Raw genomic sequence first — 19,469 nt, 5'->3', positions numbered from 1 at the left:
TCAGAGTTTTTGACTGTGAGACGGCAACCCCATCCCTCCACTTGATGCCCTATCTTTCTATTGAAGGTGGACTCTACAATTTCCCTCTCCCCACTGTTGCACATTTCGCCTAAGGTCCCTCCCTTTGAGTCCTGAGAGTCTCTCACCTCCCAGATCTCTGATACATTCTAGAGGGTCCTTCTACCTCCCACCTCCCACTTCCCACCTCCCACCTCCCACCCCCAGAGGTTGCATATCTCCATTCATTGGGCAGAACTTCAGGACTTCTCCCCCTCCAATACCTGATCATGTTCCCCTATTCTCCTCTCTCCTCTCCCACCCAGGTCTTTCCTTCCCTCTGCTTGCTATGATTACCTTCTTCTTCCCAAGTGGGAGTGAAGCATCCTCACTTGGGCCCTTTGGCTGGTTAACCTTCTTGAGTTCTGTGGATGGTATCCTGGGTATTCTGTACTTTTTAAGCTAATCTCCACTTATTGGTGAGTATATGCCATGCATGTCTTTTGGGGTCTGAGTTACTTCACTCAGGATGATATTTTCTAGTTCCATCCATTGGCCTGCAAAATTCATGATATCCTGGTTTTTAATAAGTTACTTCACTCAGGATGATATTTTCTAGTTCCATCCATTGGCCTGCAAAATTCATGATATCCTGGTTTTTAATAAATGAATAGTATTCATTGTGTAAATTTTCTGTATCCATTCTTCGATTGAGGGTTATCTGGGTTGTTTTCAGCTTCTGGCTATTAGAAATTAGGCTGCTATGAACATAGTCGATCACATATACCTGTGATATGTTGAGGCATCTTTTGAGTATATGTCTAGGAGTGATATAGCTGGCTCATCAGGTAGAAATGTTTGCAATTTTCTGAGGAACTACAAGATTGATTTCCAGAGTGGTTACACCAGTTTGCAATCCCACCAGCAATGGAGGAGTTTTCCTCTTTCTCCACATCCTCACCAACATGTCCTGTCACCTGAGGTTTTGATCTTAGCCATTCTGATTGGTGTAAGGTAAAATATCAGGGTCATTTTGATTTGTATTTCCCTAATCACTAAGGACTTGGAATATGGATTGGATGGTTGCTTTGTTTGTTTGTTTTGTTTTGTTTTGGAGGTTAGCTTCTTGAGTTCTTTATAAATTTGGGTATTAGCCCTATATTGGATGTGGGATTAGTGAAGTTTTTTTTTTTTCTCCAATCTGTAAGTTGGTTTATTTGTTCTACTATGTCCTTTGCCTTTCAGAAGCTTTTCAGTTTCATGAGGTGCCATTTATCAATTCTTAATCTTACAGCCTGAGTCATTTGAGTTTTATTTAGGAAACTGCCCCACCACCACGTGCCCATAAGTTTGAAGATCTTTCCCAATTTCTCTTCTGTTAGACTCAATGTATCTGGTTTTAAGTGGAGGCCCTTGATCCACTTGAACTTGAACTTTGTGCATAGTAACAAATATAAATCAATTTTCATTTTTCTACATACCAATTAGACCAATTAGATTGCCAATTAGACCAGCACCATTTATTAAAGATGCCTGTTTTTTTCCAATTTATATGTTTTGCTTCTTCATCAAAGATTAAGCGTCCATAAGTGTGTGGGTTAATTTCTCGTCTAAAATTCTATTCCATTGAAACACCTGTCTGTCTCTGTACAAATATCATATGGTGTTTTGTTGTTTGTTTGTGTTTTTTTAATCACTATTGCATTGTAGTACACCTTGAGGTCAGGAGTGGTGATTCTCCCAGAAGTTCTTTTATTGTTAAGAATAGTTTTCAATATCCTGTTTTTTTTTGTTTGTTTTTCCATATGAAATTGAGAATTGCTCTTTTCATGTCTTTGAAAAATTGTGTTGGAGTTTTGGTGGGGATTGCATTGAATCTGTAGATTGCTTTTTGTAGGATGGCCATTCTTACTATGTTAATCCTACCAATACATGAGCATGGGAGATTTCTCCATTTTCTGAGGTCTTTAATTTATTTCTTGAGAGACTTGATGTTCTTGTCATATAGATCTTTCACTTGTTTGATTAGAGTTACCCCAATATATTATATATTATTTGTGACTATTGTGAAGAGTATTATTTCCCTAATTTCTTTCTCAGCCTGCTTATCATTTATATAAAGGAATGCTACGGATTTATTTGAGTTAATTTTATATCCAGCCACTTTGCTGAAGTTCTCTGGTAAAATATTTGAGGCTGCTTATGTATACTATCATAGCATCTGAAAATACTAATACCTTGACTTCTTCTTTGCCAATCTTCATCTCCTGGACCTCCTTTTGTTGTCTTATTGTTCAAGCTAAGACGTTGAGTACTATATTGAATAGATAGGGAGAGAGTGGGCAACCTTGGCTTATCCCTGATTTTAGTGGGATTGTTTTAAGTATCTCTCCATTTAGTTCGATATTGCCTTTTGGTTTCCTATATACTGCTTTTACTATATTTAGGTACGGGCCTTGAATTCCTGATCTGTTCATTACTTTTAACATGAAGGTGTGCTGTATTTTGTCAAAGGCTTGTTCAGCACCCGAGATAATTGTGTGATTTTTTTTTCTTTGAGATTGTTTATATAGAGCATATGAGATAATCATGTGATTTTTGTCTTTGAGTTTGTTTATATAGAGGATTGCGTTGATGGATTTCCATATGTTAAACCATCCCTGCATCCCTGGGATGAAGCCTACTTGGTCATGATGGATGATCATTTTGATGTGTTCTTGGATTTGGTTTGTGAGGATTTTATTGAGTATTTTTGCATCAATATTCATAAGGGAAATTGGTCTGAAGTTCTCTTTCTTTGTTGGATCTTTGTGTGGTTTAGGTATCAGAGTAATTGTGGCTTCATAGAATGAATTGGGTAGAGTACCTTCTGTTTCTATTTTGTGGAATAGTTTGAGAAGAGTTGGAATTAGGTCTTCTTTGAAGGTCTGATATAACTCTGCACTAAACCCATCTGGTCCTGGGCTTTTTTTGGTTGAGACTATTAATGACTGCTTCTATTTCTTTAGGGGAAATGGGACTGTTTAGATCATTAATCTGATCCTGATTTAACTTTGGTACCTGTTATCTGTCTGGAAATTTGTCCATTTCAACCAGGTTTTCTAGTTTTGTTGAGTATAGCCTTTTGTAGTAGGATCTGATGATGTTTTGGATTTCCTCAGGTTCTGTTGTTATATCTCTTTTTTTCATTTTTGATTTTGTTAATTAGGATACTGTCCCTGTGCCCTCTAGTGAGTCTGGCTAAGGGTTTATCTATCTTGTTGATTTTCTCAAAGAACCAGCTCCTGGTTTGGTTGATTCTTTGAATAGTTCTTTTTGTTTCCATTTGGTTGATTTCAGCCCTGAGTTTGATTATTTCCTGAAGTCTACTCCTCTTGGATGAATTTGCTTCCTTTACTTCTAGAGCTTCTAGGTGTGCTGTCAGGCTGCTAGTGTGTGCTCTCTCTAGTTTCTTTTTGGAGGCACTCAGGGCTATGATTTTTCCTCTTAGGACTGCCTTCATTGTGTCCCATAAGTTTGGGTATGTTGTGGCTTCATTTTCATTGAACTCTAAAAAGTCTTTAATTTCTTTCTTTATTTCATCCTTGACCAAGGAATCATTGAGTGCTGTTCAGTTTCCACGTGAATGTTGGCTTTCTAATATTTATGTTGTTATTGAAGATCAGCCTTAGTCCATGGTGATCAGATAGGATACATGGGATAATTTCAATATTTTTGTATCTGTTGAGGCCTGTTTTGTGACCAATTACATGGTCAATTTTGGAGGAGGTACCATGTGGCACTGAGAAGAAGGTATATCCTTTTCTTTTAGGATAAAATGTTCTGTAGATATCAATTAAATCCATTTGTTTCATAACCTCTGTTAGTGTCCATGTGTCTCTTCTGTTTCCAGGATCTGTCCATTGATGAAAGTGGTGTGTTGAAGTCTCCAACTATTATTGTGTGAGGTGCAATGTGTGCTTTGAGCTTTATTAAAGTTTCTTTAATGAATGTGACTGCCCTTTTATTTGGAGCATAGATATTCAGAATTGAGAGTTCATCTTGGTAGATTTTACCTTTGATGAGTATGAAGTGCCCCTCCTTGTCTTTTTTGATAACTTTGGGTTGGAAGTCAATTTTATTCGATATTAGAATGGCTACTCCAGCTTGTTTCTTCGGACCGTTTGCTTGGAAATTGTTTTCCAGCCTTTCACTCTGAGGTAGTGTCTGTCCTTTTCCCTGAGGTGTGTTTCCTGTAAGCAACAAAATGTTGAGTCCTGTTTGTGTAGCCAGTCTGTTAGTCTATATCTTTTTATTGGGGAATTGAGTCCATTGATGTTAAGAGAAATTAAAGAAAAGTAATTGTTGCTTCCTGTTATTTTTGTTGTTAAAGTTGGGATTCTGTTATTGTGGCTGTCTTCTTTTGGGTTTGTTGAAGGATTACTTTTTTGCTTTTTCTAGGGTATAGTTTCCATCCTTGTGTTGGTGTTTTCCCTTTATTATCCTTTGAAGGGTTGGATTTGTAGAAAGATATTGTGTGAATTTGGTTTTATCATGGAAAACTTTGGTTTCTCCATCTATGGTAATTGAGAGTTTTGCTGGGTATAGTAGCCTTGGCTGGCATTTGTGTTCTCTTAGGGTCTGCATAACATCTGTCCAGGATCTTCTGGCTTTCATATTCTCTGGTGAGAAGTCTGGTGTAATTCTAATAGGCCTGCCTTTATATGTTACTTGACCTTTTTCCCTTACTGCTTTTAATAGTCTATCTTTATTTAGTGCATTTGTTGTTCTGATTATTATGTGTCGGGAGGAATTTCTCTTCTGTTCCAGTCTATTTGACGTTCTGTAGGCTTCTTGTATGTTCGTGGGCATCTCTTTCTTTAGGTTTGGGAAGTTTTCTTCTACAATTTTGTTGAAGATATTAGCTGGCCCTTTAAATTGAAAATCTTCATTCTCATCTATTCCTATTTTCTGTAGGTTTGGTCTTATCATTTGGTGTCCTGGATTTCCTGGATGTTTTGAGTTAGGATCTTTTTGCATTTTGCATTTTCTTTGATTGTTGTGCCCATGTTCTCTATGGAATCTTCTGCACCTGAGATTCTCTCTTCCATCTCTTGTATTCTGTTGCTGATGCTCACATCTATGGTTCCAGATTTCTTTCCTAGGGTTTCTATCTCCAGCATTGTCTCACTTTAGGTTTTCTTTATTGTTTCTACTGCCCTTTTTAGGTCTTGGATGGTTTTGTTCAATTCCATCACCTGTTTGGTTGTGTTTTCCTGTATTTCTTTAAGGACCTCTACCTCTTTAGCAGTGTTCTCCTGTATTTCTTTGAGTTATTAAAGTCCTTCTTAATGTCCTCTACCAGCATCATGAGATATGATTTTAAATCCGAGTCTTGCTTTTCGGGTGTGTTGGGGTATCCAGGACTGACTGAGGTAGGAGTGCTGGGCTCTGATGATGGTGAGTGGTCTTGATTTCTGTTAGTAAGATTCTTATGTTTGCCTTTCACCATCTGGTAATCTCTGGAGTTAGTTGTTATAGTTGTCTCTGGTTGGAGCTTGTTCCTCCTTTGATTCTGTTAGCCTCTGTCAGCAGACCTGGGAATCTAGCTCTCTCCTGAGTCTCAGTGGTCAGAATACTCTCTGCAAGCAAGCTCTCCTCTTGCAGGGAAGGTGCACAGATATTTGGCGTTCAGACCTGCTTCCTGGCTGAAGGTGAAGGCCTGAAACAGGGCCTGTCCCAGAAGCTGTGTAGCTTCTGTAGTCCACACTCTCACCTGTGCAGACTAGTTTCTGAGGGATCCGGGATCTGGGACCCAAGATTGGCCCTGGACTTTTTGGTTGGGATGTTTTTAATGATTCTTCTATTTCTTTTGGAGGATATTGGCCTGTTTAGGTGATTTATCTGATCTTGATTTAACTTTGGTACCTGGTACCTGTCTAGAAAATTGTCCATTTCGTCCAGATTTTCTAGTCTTGTTGAGTATAGGCCTTTGCAGTAGAATCTGTTTTTTTTTTTTTAATTTCCTTCATTTCTGTTGTTATGTCTCCATTTTCATTTAATATTTTTTTATTTCGATACTGTCTCTGGGCCATTTAGTTAGTTTGGCTAGGGGTTTGTCTACCTTATAGATTTTCTTAAAAACCAGCTTTTGGTTTTGTTGATTCTTTGTATGGTTCTCTTTGTTTTTATTTGGTAGATTTCAACCCTGAGTTTGACTATTTCCTGCTGTCTATTCCACTTGGTTGTGTTTGCTTCTTTTTGTTTCTAGGGCTTTTATGTGTGCTGTCAAGTTGCTAGTGTAGGGTCTCTTCAATTTCTTTATGAGGGCCCTTAGTGCTATGAATTTTTCTCTGAGCACTGCTTTCATTGTATGCCATAGGTTTGGGTATGCTGTGTCATTCATCATTTTCAGTGAATTCCAGGAATCTTTTTTCTTTATTTCTTTCCTGACCAAGTTATCATTGAGCTGAGCATTGTTCAGCTTCCATGTGTCCATGGGCTTTCAGTTGTTTTTTTGTTATTGAAGACCAGCCTTAGTCTCTGGCGATTTGATAGGATGCATGGGATTGTTTCAATACACACACACACACACACACACACACACACACACACACACACATATATATATATATATATATATATACACATACATATACACATACATATATGTTAGATCTATTTGGTTCATAACTTGTGTTAGTTTCACTATGTCTCTGTTTAGTTTCTGTTTCAACGACCTGTACATTGGTGACAGTGGGGTATTGAAATCTCCCATTATTGTTGTGTAGGATTCAGTGTGTGTTTTGGGCTTTAGTAAAGATTCTTTTATGAATGTGGGTGCTCTTGCATTTGGGGCATAGATGTTCCGAATTGAGACTTTCTCTTGGTGGATTTTTTCCTTTGATGAATATGAAGTGTCCTTCCTCATCTTGCTTGATTATTTTTGGTTGAAAGTCTATTTTATTGGATATTAGAATGGCAAGTCCTGCTTGTTTCCTGGGACCATTTGCTTAGAAGACATTTTCCAGCCTTTTACTCTGAGATGGTGTCTGTCTTTGTATGCAACAAAATGCAAAATGCTGGATCCTGCTTGCATATCTAGTTTGTTAGCTTATGTCTCTTTATTGGTGAATTGAGTCCATTGATATTGAGAAATATTACAGATGATTGTTAGTTCCTGCTATGTTTGTTGTTGTCGGTGATATTATGTGTATGTGATTCTCTCCTTTTGGCTTTGTTGTGAGATGATTAATTTCTTGTTTTTTTCTTTGGTGTAGATACTCTCCTTGTTTTGGAGTTTTCTTTTAGAATCCTCTGTAGAACTCGACTGGTAGATAGATATTGTTTAAATTTGGTTTAGTAATGGAATACCTTGGTTTCTCCATCTGTAGTAATTGAGAGTTTTGCTGAGTATATCAGCCTGGGCTGGCATTTTTGTTCTCTTAGGGTCTGTATCACATGTGCCCAAGGTTTTCTGGCTTTTAGAGTCTCTGTTGAGATGTCTGGTGTGATTCTGATAGGTCTGCCTTTATATATTATAGACCGTTTTTCCTTACAGCTTTCAATATTCTTTCCTTGTTCTCTGTATTTGGTGTTTTGATTATTATGTGACAGGAAGAATTTCTTTTCTGGTCCAATCTGTTTGGTGTCTGTTGGCTTCTTGTATGTTCATAGGCTTTTCTTTCTTTAGGTTAGAGTGGTTTTCTTCTATAATTATGTTGAAGATGTTCACTGGTCCTTTGAGTTGGGAATCTTCACTCTCTTCTATTCCTATTCTTTTTTTTTTTTTAGATGACTCCTTTCTTTTCTAGATAGCAGTGTGTCGTCTAAACATACTACAATTCTGCATCATTTCACGTCTTAATGAACTTTTAGCCTGTTCAAATTTTGAGCTATTTTGGGATTCAAACTTCTAAAACATTCCTATACAAGTTTTTGTAGATATGTTTTTGTATATTTATGTAAATATCTAGGAGAAGAACTGCTAAGGCATGGGATTAAAATATTTTAATCCCATGTAAGAAGTTGCCAGAGGTTAGAAAAAAGAGGAGGAGGAGGAGGAAGAGGAGGAGGAGGGGAGAAAAAGAGAGAGAGAGAGAGAAATAGCCTTGTCCTTCACTACAGAGATTATTCCTATTATTCTTAGGCTTGGTCTTTTCATTGTATCCTGGATTTCATGGATGGTTTGGGTTAGGAGTTTTTATGTTTTGAATTTTCTTTGACAATCCCTTCTAAGATATCTTCCAGGCCCGAAATTCTTTCTTCTCCCTTGTAGTCTGTTTTACATGCTTGCATCTGTAACTCCTGATTTCTTTCCTAGGTTTTCCATTTCCAGGGTTGCCTCCATTTGTGTTTTCTTTATTCTTTCTCCTTCCATTTTTAGGTCTTGGATCACTTTGTTCAATTCCTTCACCTGTTTGATTGTGTTTTCTTTAAGGGATGTATTTGTTTCCTCTTTAAGGGTTTCTACCTGTTTATCTGTGTTTTTACGTATTTCTTTCAGTAAGTTATTTATATCCTCCTTAAAGGACTCTATTATCTTCATGAGATAGGATTTTAGGTCAGCATCCTGGTTTTCAGGTGTGTTGGGGTATCCAGGGCTTGCTGTGGTGGGAGAAATGGGTTCTGATGGTGCCAAAGTATATTGGCTTCTGTTGCTTATGGTTTTGCACTTGCCTCTCACCACCTGGTTATCTCTGGTGTTGCCTGGCCTGGGTGTCTTTTTCTGGAGCCTGCCTCCTGTGTCTATCAGTTGCTGCAGGTCTCCTGGAAGGCCTGTGTGCCTCGCTGTAGCAGATCTCCTGGGAGGCCTTCAGACTGTGGTGTCTGTTGCCCTGGCTGAAACAGATCTCAGAGAGGCCTTCAAAAAGTGGAGTATGTTGCCCTGGGCGCAGCAGATCTCTTGGGAGGCCTTCAGACTGTGGGTTCTGTTGCCCTGGGAGACCTACATACATACAGTGGTGCCTGTTGCCCTGGAAGCAGCAGATCTCCTGGGAAGCCTTTAGATGATGGGGTCTTCAGAGGAGCAGAGAAGCTGATGATCTGCCCTTGTGCGAGGCACAGGCTGAAAAACCTATTTTTTTACTCTTAATTATACAAAGGAATGCTGTTAAATTCTTTCAGAAAATACTTTTCTTTTTATTTACTTTTTATATACAATACTCATTATATAAAATAATCAATTTCATTATGACTTTTCAGATGCTTGTATCAAATACACTGATTTTTTAAAAAAATATTTATTTTATGTATATGTGTACACTGTAGCTGTCTTCAGACACACCACAAGAGGGCATCCGATCCCACTACACATGGTTGAGAGCCACCATGTGGTTGATGGGAACTGAATTCAAGATGTTTGGAAGAGCAGTCAATGCTCTTAACCCCTGAGCTATCCCTCCTGCCCCTACACTGATCTTATTAGGCCCCTCATTATTTTCTCTCATCTACATTCTTCCAAGTATTCTCCTTTCTGCCTTCATGTATATTTTAAATTTTCATTATTAATTTTTATTTGGCACACAAAAGACTGGGCTTCATAATGATGTTTGCATATATGTCTATCATCGTTCTTAGCTTCTATGAGGCCAATCTCCTGCTCTTGCCCTCCACCTTTTTTCTGACCATACACTTCCTCCCTTCCAATAACCCTCTTCCTGTTTTAGTGCCACATGCTTATCTTTTTTTCTTGAGGCTTTTTACATGGAACTTTGGATTGCCTTGAACTCACAGCAGTCCTTGTGTCTCAGTCTTCAGAGTGCTGGGATTATAGTGACATACCATCATGCCTGGCTTCATGCATATCTTTAAATCTAGGTCCACATATGAAAGGAAATGTGTGCTGTTTGTGGAGTTTTTATCTCTTCCATTGCCCTCTCCTGTTACACCCTGCTCCCTAACAGTCCCCCTTCTCCAGTCATATTATCTATAGCTCTACATGCCTCTATCATCTATCTACCTAACTAACTGCTTATCCATCACTTATCATCCACAATCGATCATATACTTATCTATAATCTATTATTTTATCTATCCATCTGTCATTTATCTATCAATTATCCACCTTCTGACTATTGTCTACCAATTAGCATCTAGCATTCATCTGTCAAACATACATATATATATATATATATATATATATATATATATATACACATATATAATGTTTTATATATATATAAACATTACATATAATCGATCTATCATCAATCAATCATATTTATCTACATATCATCTACCTACCCATCATTATCATTTATTTATCTACTTATCATTGACTCATTAACTATATATCTACTTATCTAATTATTGATCATCTGTATCTGTCATCTATTTCTATCATTTGTTTATCTGCCATCTATCTGTATCTACTTATCATCTATGACCTATTTATTACATCTATAAATGATCTATCTATATCATCTATCCAGCTGTCTTTCTACTCATCATCTATTGATCTATCCATTCATCCTTTTTTATCTATCTGTTGATCTACCTACTTTCCTACCTACGTGTAGTGGTGTGTTTAGCTACACTAGGCCTATGACATCTCCCGCTCTCACTGGCTGGGGCTGGCTCATGATACTCTTTCTGGTAGCAGCACTGATTTGAAAGCACTTAGCATATTTCAATGCCAGCCCCATACCCCAAGTTAATGGTCTTCAAGGCTTGCTCTTACAGGTGTGGCCCTAACCACTTGCACACTAAAACAGGCTGCACAAAGTGACCTACTTGGAGAACTCAATCTACTCCAGATGCACCACTTACCCTTGCAACTGTCTTAAGGCAATTTCAAGGCGATCTTTCTTGCTCACTTGTCCTGCCTTTACACAAAATATAATTGTACTGAAAGGAGGATTTGTCAGTTTTTTACAAGGCTGGGAAGATGGATCAGTGGGTGAGGGCGCTTGCTACCAACCCAGATGACTTGAGTTTGATCCCTGAAATCCATATGGTGGGAGAACACTGACTCCCAAGTGCTGCCCTCTGACCTCCCTCCACATGAACACTGAAGCATTCTGTGCCACCAACAAACAAGTAAGAGGACATAAAGTTTATACTTTATAATGCTGCTTCTTTTTCTAACATTTTCTGATTTACTTTATATATATAAGGTTCATTTGTGTGAGTGTGGATAGATGTGCTAGTCATTTGGGTAAAGACACCTTTGCTCCCAAGTTCTCAGAGTGATTGACTTTGAGGGTAAAAGAGAAAATATATAATTTTCATCTGTGCCAGGAGCTGATCCTGTGCCACAGCACTCCATACCTAAATACAGCTTGGAGAGAGCTGGTCTTCCAGGAGTGCTGACACACCTGTAAGCACAGGTAAAACCATCTCTTCTCAAATTCCTAGCCTAAAAGGGGCCTGCCCAGAGCCATCAGGACACAGGAACCAAGGAAAAACCGAGGACAGGATCCTTCCTGTTGCTGTCTGAACCCTAGAGCTGAACCTGTGCCACAGCTCTCCATACCCAAATTCCTCCTGGAAAGAACTGGTTCCCAGGAGTAGTGATACACAGGAATACAGGAGGGACAAGCCACAGTCAGAGACAGCAAGACCAGCTAACACCAGAGATAACCAGATGATGAGAGGCAAGGGCAAGAACATAAGCAACAGAAACCAAGGCTACTTGGCATCATGAGAACCCAGTGCTCCCACCATAGTGAGCCCTGGATACCCTAACACACCAAAAAAGCAAGAATCTGATTTAAAATCACATATCATGATGATGATAGAGGACTTTAAGAAGGACATAAATAAGTCCCTTAAAGAAATACAGGAGAATACAGGAAAACAGCTAGAAGCTCTTAAAAAGGAAACACAAAAATCCCTTAAAGAATTACAGGAAAACACAACCAAACAGGTGAAGGAATTAAACAAAACCACCCAGAAGCTAAAAATGGAAATACAAATAATAAAGAAATCACAAAGGGAGACAACTCTGGAGTTAAAAAATCTAGCAAAGAGATCAGGAGTCATAGATGCAAGCATCACCAACAGAATACAAGAGATAGAAGAGAGAATCTCAGGTGCAGAAGATATCATAGAAAACATTGACACAACAGTCAGAGAAAATGCAAAATTCTCCTAACCCAAAACATCCAGGAAATCCAGCACACAATGAGAAGACCAAACCTAAGGATTATTAGGTATACAGGAGAGTGAAGATTCCCAACTTAAAGGATCAGTAAATATTTCCAATAAAATTATAAAAGAAAACCTTCCTAACTTAAAGAAAGAGATGTCCATGAACATACAAGAACCCTACAGAACCCCAAATAGATTGGACCAGGAAAGATATTCCTCCCATCATATAAGACTCAAAACACCAAATGCACAAAACAAAGGAAAATATTAAAAGCAGTAAGGAAAAAAGCTCAAGTAATATATAAGGGCAGACCTATCAGAAATACATCAGACTTCTCACAAGAGACTATGAAAGCTGGAAGATCCTGGACAGATCTCATACAGACCCTAAGAGAATACAAATGCCAGCCCAGGTAAATACCCAGCAAAACTCTAAATTACAATAAATGGACAAACCAAGATATTCCATGACAAAAAAAATTAACACAATGTCTTTCCACAAATCCAGTCCTACAAAGAATAATAGATGAAAGATGCCATCACAAGGAGGGAAACTACACCCTAGGAAAGCAAGAAAATAATCTTCCTTCAACAAACCCCCTTCTTCTCACAGTGGCTGAGTCATTTCTCCAGCCACGTTTGGTTGTTTCTGTAACTGAATTAACTCTACTTAAATCTTTAGTTATGTTAAGAAGACTCATGTATCAGAACTTTGTAGGACTGTAAACTGCAGTGATATGTGGAATGCCAAATATTAGAAAAAAAATCTAGCCAAGCATAGTGGTGCATGTATTTGATCCCAGCACTTGGGAGGCAGAAACAGGCAGATGTCTTGTGAGTTGTAGGCCAGCCTTGTTTACAAAGTAAGCTCCAGGACAGACAGGGTTGTTACACAGAGAAATCCTGTCTTGAAAAACAAAACAAAACAAAACATCCCAACAACAACAAGAAAAACCCTTAACCACTTTGAAAAACATATCAAGTATCTATATCCACCTGCATTCTGTATGTCTGGTGTTAGGATCAGTATTGGCTCAGGACCCCCAAGACCAAATTCTCAGAACAAAGGAGCTTTATCTGGCCCAGAGGAACAGGGAGCAGGGAATAAGAGACAGAGATAGTGGACAAAGGACAAGGGAGGAAGGGTATTTGTCCCAGAAGGGGACAAAGGACTCCCTCTGGGTAGAAAGTACAACCACACAGCACATCAGAAAATGGAGCTTTATAAAGGTAAATGGGAAATCCCAAGTTAGGATGAGGTGTTTAATTTTAATTGGGCATGCTAATTAGGTGAACCAAAGGGGGCTTTTGATTGCTGGAAGTCTACACTTTGATAGCTGGACCTTGGTAGTCAGCCTCAAGAGGAATGGCTCGCTTTAGGAATGAATTCTAAGGGGGTTTAGCAAGGACAAAGGAATTGGGAAGAAGGGCAAGGCCTCTGCCAGAGCCATGCTCACCATGCTCCAGCTGGCCAGAATCGTTTCATCAGTTAAAAAAAAATAAAGTTGATTAAAAATCTGCCACCTTGGAGAGAAACTCCATAAAACACAGGATGTGAAAGTGATCTGAAAACAAGAGGATCTTTTAGGACAGGATTTTTTACAAGGACGTGACACAAGAGAGTGTAAGAGAGTGTTTTGTGGGGGAGCTGAAACATTCCACCCAGTCAGAGCTCCTTAAGACAGAAAGCATCTCACTCAACATAGCTCCAGAAGGACCAGATACAATAGTGTTCCCTGCACCCACTGAAGAATAACAGTAAAGACTATGCAGAGTACATCCCCTGCCTCCCAACCCCCAAGCTTCAGAGACCATGCCAGCAGCTTGGAGGTAGACACCAGCATGACTGCCTAGAAGAAACAGAGACCAGCTGCCTGTTTGGAAAGGACACTCTAACCTGTAGAGCTGCCTGCAGAAGGGGCGATGTGATCCAGGTCCCTAGCTTTGTGATGTAAGCTCTCACCCATGCTTCAGTAGGCTTTGAGGTGGAGCAGACTTTGCATCAGTTCTGCTCCTCTGAGTAACTCAATAAAACTCACTGGCTCACCCGTGTTGGCCTCAGGTGGCACATTCTTTGTTCTGTCATTGGTTCCTATCTGGGGTGAATAGAACTAGTTCATGTCTCTATATGAATAGTGCCACCTAACACTTTGCCACTAAACTGTATCCAGGTTTTGAATAGCCTTAAGTACAATTCTTCTGTCTCTCCTCTACTTTTGGATGTTTGGCCTTCCACTGGAGTATGATCATCTTTAAAGAACTTCAACTCTCTCTCAGGAGGTATCAGTTGCCAGTTGGGATTTCATGCCTCCCTCCTCTATGTTGGAATGTTGCTTGAGATAGGGTCTCATGTAGTCCAGGCTAGCCTTAAACTCCTTATGTGGTCAACAATAATCTTGAACTCCTGAGCTGTGTGCCTCTTTCTCCAGAGTACTGGAATCACAGATGTGTGACACCATATCTGGTAACATGAACTTATTTTTGTAAATTTATTCTGTGTGCGTATTTGTGTGTAGTCAGAGGCCTACTTTTGGGGGTCAATTTTCACCTTCTACCATGAGAATTCAAGAGATGAAGCTGAGGCTATCAATCTTGGTAGCAAGACCACTGAGCAATCTCACCAAGCCCACTTAAACATTTTAAAACATCACTGAAAAACGATATTATTCATGCATATGCATTTTGTATTTACTTTTGCTTTTAGTCTGGAAATACAGGGATATATACATGACATGACACATTTAAGCATGCTGTCTACAGTTTTTTCCCACTCACTATCTGTGCTGATAGGCACAAGTAGCTATAGGGCCAGACTAACAATATTGACAACTTGAAGATGTGGTTTCTTCTACATAACTGAAAAAAAATATTTTATGTCATTGAAAGACTTTCTTAAATATATATGAGTGATGATGTAAGATCATTCATTTGATTTATGACAGGGTTAACAGGCTTATTCTTATCTTATTCAGATACAGGCCAGATCAGACCATATTAAAAGTAGATAAAGGCAGGTTCATTAGGAGGCAGCTCTCAGGTGGGTTCCCAGACCTCATAACCAGGCTAAAGCAGGGAGGGTGGGGCAGGGTGGGAGGGTGTTTAGAGCTTAGGTGAGGAGTGATGACGTGCCAGCAAAAAGCTGGTACTGTGTCCATACATGGTCAGAACCTGAGCCCCTTGGAGGGCACTCTTGGGTTGGTTCCTGGAAAGGCAGAGACAAGGACCGATGACAGATTAGCATAAAGTTTTCTCTGAGCATGAGGGTTTGTGGAAGGAGGGGAAGTTGGAGTTTCCCAGCTTGTATGGGGCAAGCAGGGGTTCTAGCCAAACAAGGGTTACTTTTGGGATTTAGGGAGAGGAGAATAAGATTAAAATGGGTATTTGCCCCTATTTGTAGGGCTAAGTATAGGCAGAAGGAGTGAATGATTTCTGTAAGCATGTAGTTTTCACAGGCACAAGGCCTAGGTAAGCCCAAATAAAGACCAAACGTCAGCATGCAGAGTGGAGTTGGGCATGAAGTTCCACCCCTAGCTGAGGAGCTGTAACTATTAGCTGCTGGAAGAAAGGGTCACTTTTCTTTAAGTGCAGTTCCTGGCCACACTCCAGTAAAAGACCACATATCCAAGAAAGCTTGGAGAACACATACTGGCATTGATGGGAGAGTGAAGGAAGACACAAAGTTGGGTGGAAAGAGAAGGAGGATGGATCTGGGAAGAGTTAAGAGGGGAGGTGGGAAACTATGCTAAAAACATATTGTATAAAATTCTCATAGATCTAATAAAATTATTTAAAAAGTTTGCTTTTAAAACTCCTTCATCCAGAAAGAGAAGAGAAAAAATTCTAATTAGATTGCTAAAAGGAGTAAGAATCAAGTCAGATCAGCCTTTCTCAGGACCTCGGTATTGCCATTATCTTCCTAATTCCAAATAGATCAGAGATTAAGAGATGGCCGAGCAGTTAAGCTCACATACTGCTCTTGCAGGACATAAGTTAGTTCGCAATACCTGTGACAAACAGCTCATAACTGCCTGTAATTCCAGCTCCAAGAGACCTGATACACACACACACACACACACACACACACACACACACACACACACACACACAAATGCACTCATGCAATCATGTATGACTATGTATGCATTAACAATTGAAATTAGAAGTCAGTAGATTTAGGACATGCCTAAATTATTATTTAATTTAAAAAAAAAACACAAAACAGCAACAGTTTCCATTATCATTTCCCCAACCACTATCCATTTTCCCAAAAACTTTCTAGGGCACCATTATTGCCTGGACCAACACTATAGGTCCGGTAATCCACCAACAGACAAATCTCATCTTAAGAGATTTCCAGAGGTTCCTACCCATCTGTGCCAGTTTGCCTTGGGCACAAACTCTACAGCCAGTCCCACAGCACCCAGAGGAGGCACCACTCCCAGGCACTCTAACACAGCCAGGATCACAGGATCTCAGGATCCCTGAAACACCAGGATCTCCGGGTCCCAGAGGCATCTTGACTCCCAGGAACTCTGACACATCCAGAATCTCGGGATCAAAGGATCACAGAATCACAGGATCACAGAGAGAATCGAACTATGAGGAGTTCTGATACAACCAGGATTACAGGAAGGACAGGCTCCAGTCAGATAGCAAGGGCAGGTAGCACTAGAGATATTCAGATGGAGGGAAGCAAGTGTTAAGAGCATAACCAAGAGAAACCAAGATTACTTGTCATAATCAGAACCCAATTCTCCCATAGCAAGATGGATACACCATCACACCAGAAAAGCAAGATTCAGATCTAAAGTCACTTCTCTTGATGGTGATAGAGGACTTTAAAAAGGACATAAATAACTCCTTTAAAGAAATACAGGAGAACACAGATAAACAGCTAGAAGCTCTTAAAGTAGAAATACAAAAATCCCTTAAAGAATTACAGGAAGCCGGGCATGGTGGTGCACGTCTTTAATTCCAGCACTCAGGAAGCAGAGGCAGGTGGATTTCTGAGTTCAAGGTCAGCCTGTTCTACAAAGTGAGTTCCAGGACAGCCAGGGCTATACAGAAAAAAAAAAAAAAAAAAAGAATTACAGGAAAACACAAACAGGCAAAGGAAATGAACAAAACCACCAAGAAGCTAAAAATGAAAATAGAAACAATAAAGAAATCACAAAGGGAGACAACCCTGGAGTTAGAAAATCTAGGAAAGAGATCAGAAGTCATACATGCGAGCATTACCAACAGAATACAAGAGATACATGAGAGAATCTCTGGGGAAGAAAATACCATAGAAAACATTGACACAACAGTCAGAGAAAATGCAAAATGCAAAAAGCTCCTAACCCAAACATCCAGGAAATCCAAGACACAATGAGAAGACCAAACCTAAGGATAACAGGTATACAAGGGAGCGAAGATTCCCAACTTAAAGGGCCAATAAATATCTTCAACAAAATTATAGAAGAAAACTTCCCTAACTTAAAGAGATGCCTATGAACATACACAAAGCCTACAATACTACAAATAGACTGAATCAGAAAAGAAATTCGTACCATCACATAAAAATCATAACACCAAATGTATTAAACAAAGAAAGAATACTAAAAACAGTAACGGGAAAAGGTCAAGTAACATATAAAGGCAGACCTATCAGAATTACACCAGACTTCTCACCAGAGACTATGAAAGCTAGAAGATCCTGGGTAGATGTCATCCAGACCCTAAGAGAACATAAATACCAGCCCAGGCTACTATACCCAGCAAGACTCTCAATTACCATAGACGGAGAAACCAAGATAGTCCATGACAAAACCAAATTTCCACAATTCCAGCCCTACAAAGGATAATATATAACACTAACACAAGGAGGAAAAATTACACCCTAGAAAAAGCAAGAAAATAATCTCCTTTTAACAACATAGAAAAATGATAGCCATATAAACATAATTCAACCTCTAAAAACAAAAATAACAGGAATTAACGATCACTTTTCTTAATATTTCTTAACATCAATGGACTCAATTTCCCAATAAAAAGACTCATACTAACAGGCTGGATACTTAAGCAGGACCCAACATTTTGCTGCATAGAGAAAACCCACCTCAGTGACAAAGGCAGACACTACCTCAGAGTAAAAGGTTGAAAAATTTTTTTCCAAGCAAATGGTACCAAGAAAAAAGCTGAAGTAGCCATTCTAATATCAAATAAAATTGACATTCAACCAAAAGTTATCAGAAAAAATAAGGAAGGACACTGCATACTGGTCAAAGGAAAAATATACCAAAATGAACTCTCAATTCTGAACATCTACACTCCAAATGCAAGGGCACCCACATTCACAAAAGAAACTTTACAAAAGCTCAAAACCCACATTGTACCCCACACAATAGTGGGAGACCTCAACACCCCACTCTCAGCAATGGACAGAACATTGAAACAGAAACTAAAGAGAGACACAGTGAAACTAGCAGAAGTTATGAACCAAATGGATCTAACAGATATTTGTAGAACATTTCATCCTAAAGCAAAAGAATATACCTTCTTCTCAGCACTTCATGGTACCTTCTCCAAAATTGATTAAATAATTAGTCACAAGACAGGACTCAAGAGATACAAGAAGATTGAAATAATCCCATGTACCCTATCAGATCACCACAGACTAAGGCTGGACTTAAATTCCAACAAAAACAACAGAAGACATACATACACATGGAAGCTGAACAATGCTCTACTCAGTGATAACTTGGTCAAAGAAAAATAAGGAAGAAATTAAAGACTTTTTAAAATTTAATGAAAATGAAGACACCAAAACCTATGGGACACAATGAAAGCAGTAGTAAAAGGAAAACTCATAGCTTTAAGTGCCTCCAAAAAGAAATTGGAGAGAGCTTAGACTAGCAGCTTAACAGCACACCTAAAAGCTCTAGAACAAAAGGAAGCAAATACACCCAAGAGGAGTAGATGGCAGGAAATAGTCAAACTCAGGGCTGAAATCAACCAAATAGAAACAAAAAGAACTATATAAAGAATCAAAAAAAAACCAGGAGCTGGCTCTTTGAGAAAATCAACAAGATAAATAAACTCATAGCCAGACTAACCAGAGGGAACAGAGACAGTATCCAAATTAATAAAATCAGAAATGAAAAGGGAGACATAACAACAGAAACTATGGAAATCCAAAAAGAAAAATCATCAGATCCTATTACAAAAGTTTATACTCAACTAAATTGGAAAATCTGGATGAAATAGACAATTTTCTAGACATATACCAGGTGCCAAAGTTAAAGCAGGATCAGATAAAACCATCTAAGCAGACCCATAACCCCTAAAGAAATAGAAGCAGTCATTAATAGTCTCCCAACCAAAAAAAAGCCCAGGACCAGATGGGTTTGTATCAGACT

Source organism: Mus musculus, chromosome 7, assembly GCF_000001635.26.
Source record: "Mus musculus strain C57BL/6J chromosome 7, GRCm38.p6 C57BL/6J".
NCBI classification, from domain to species: Eukaryota; Metazoa; Chordata; class Mammalia; order Rodentia; family Muridae; genus Mus; species Mus musculus.
The sequence above is the reverse complement of the archived record's forward strand: the minus strand, read 5'-3'. Positions refer to the sequence as shown.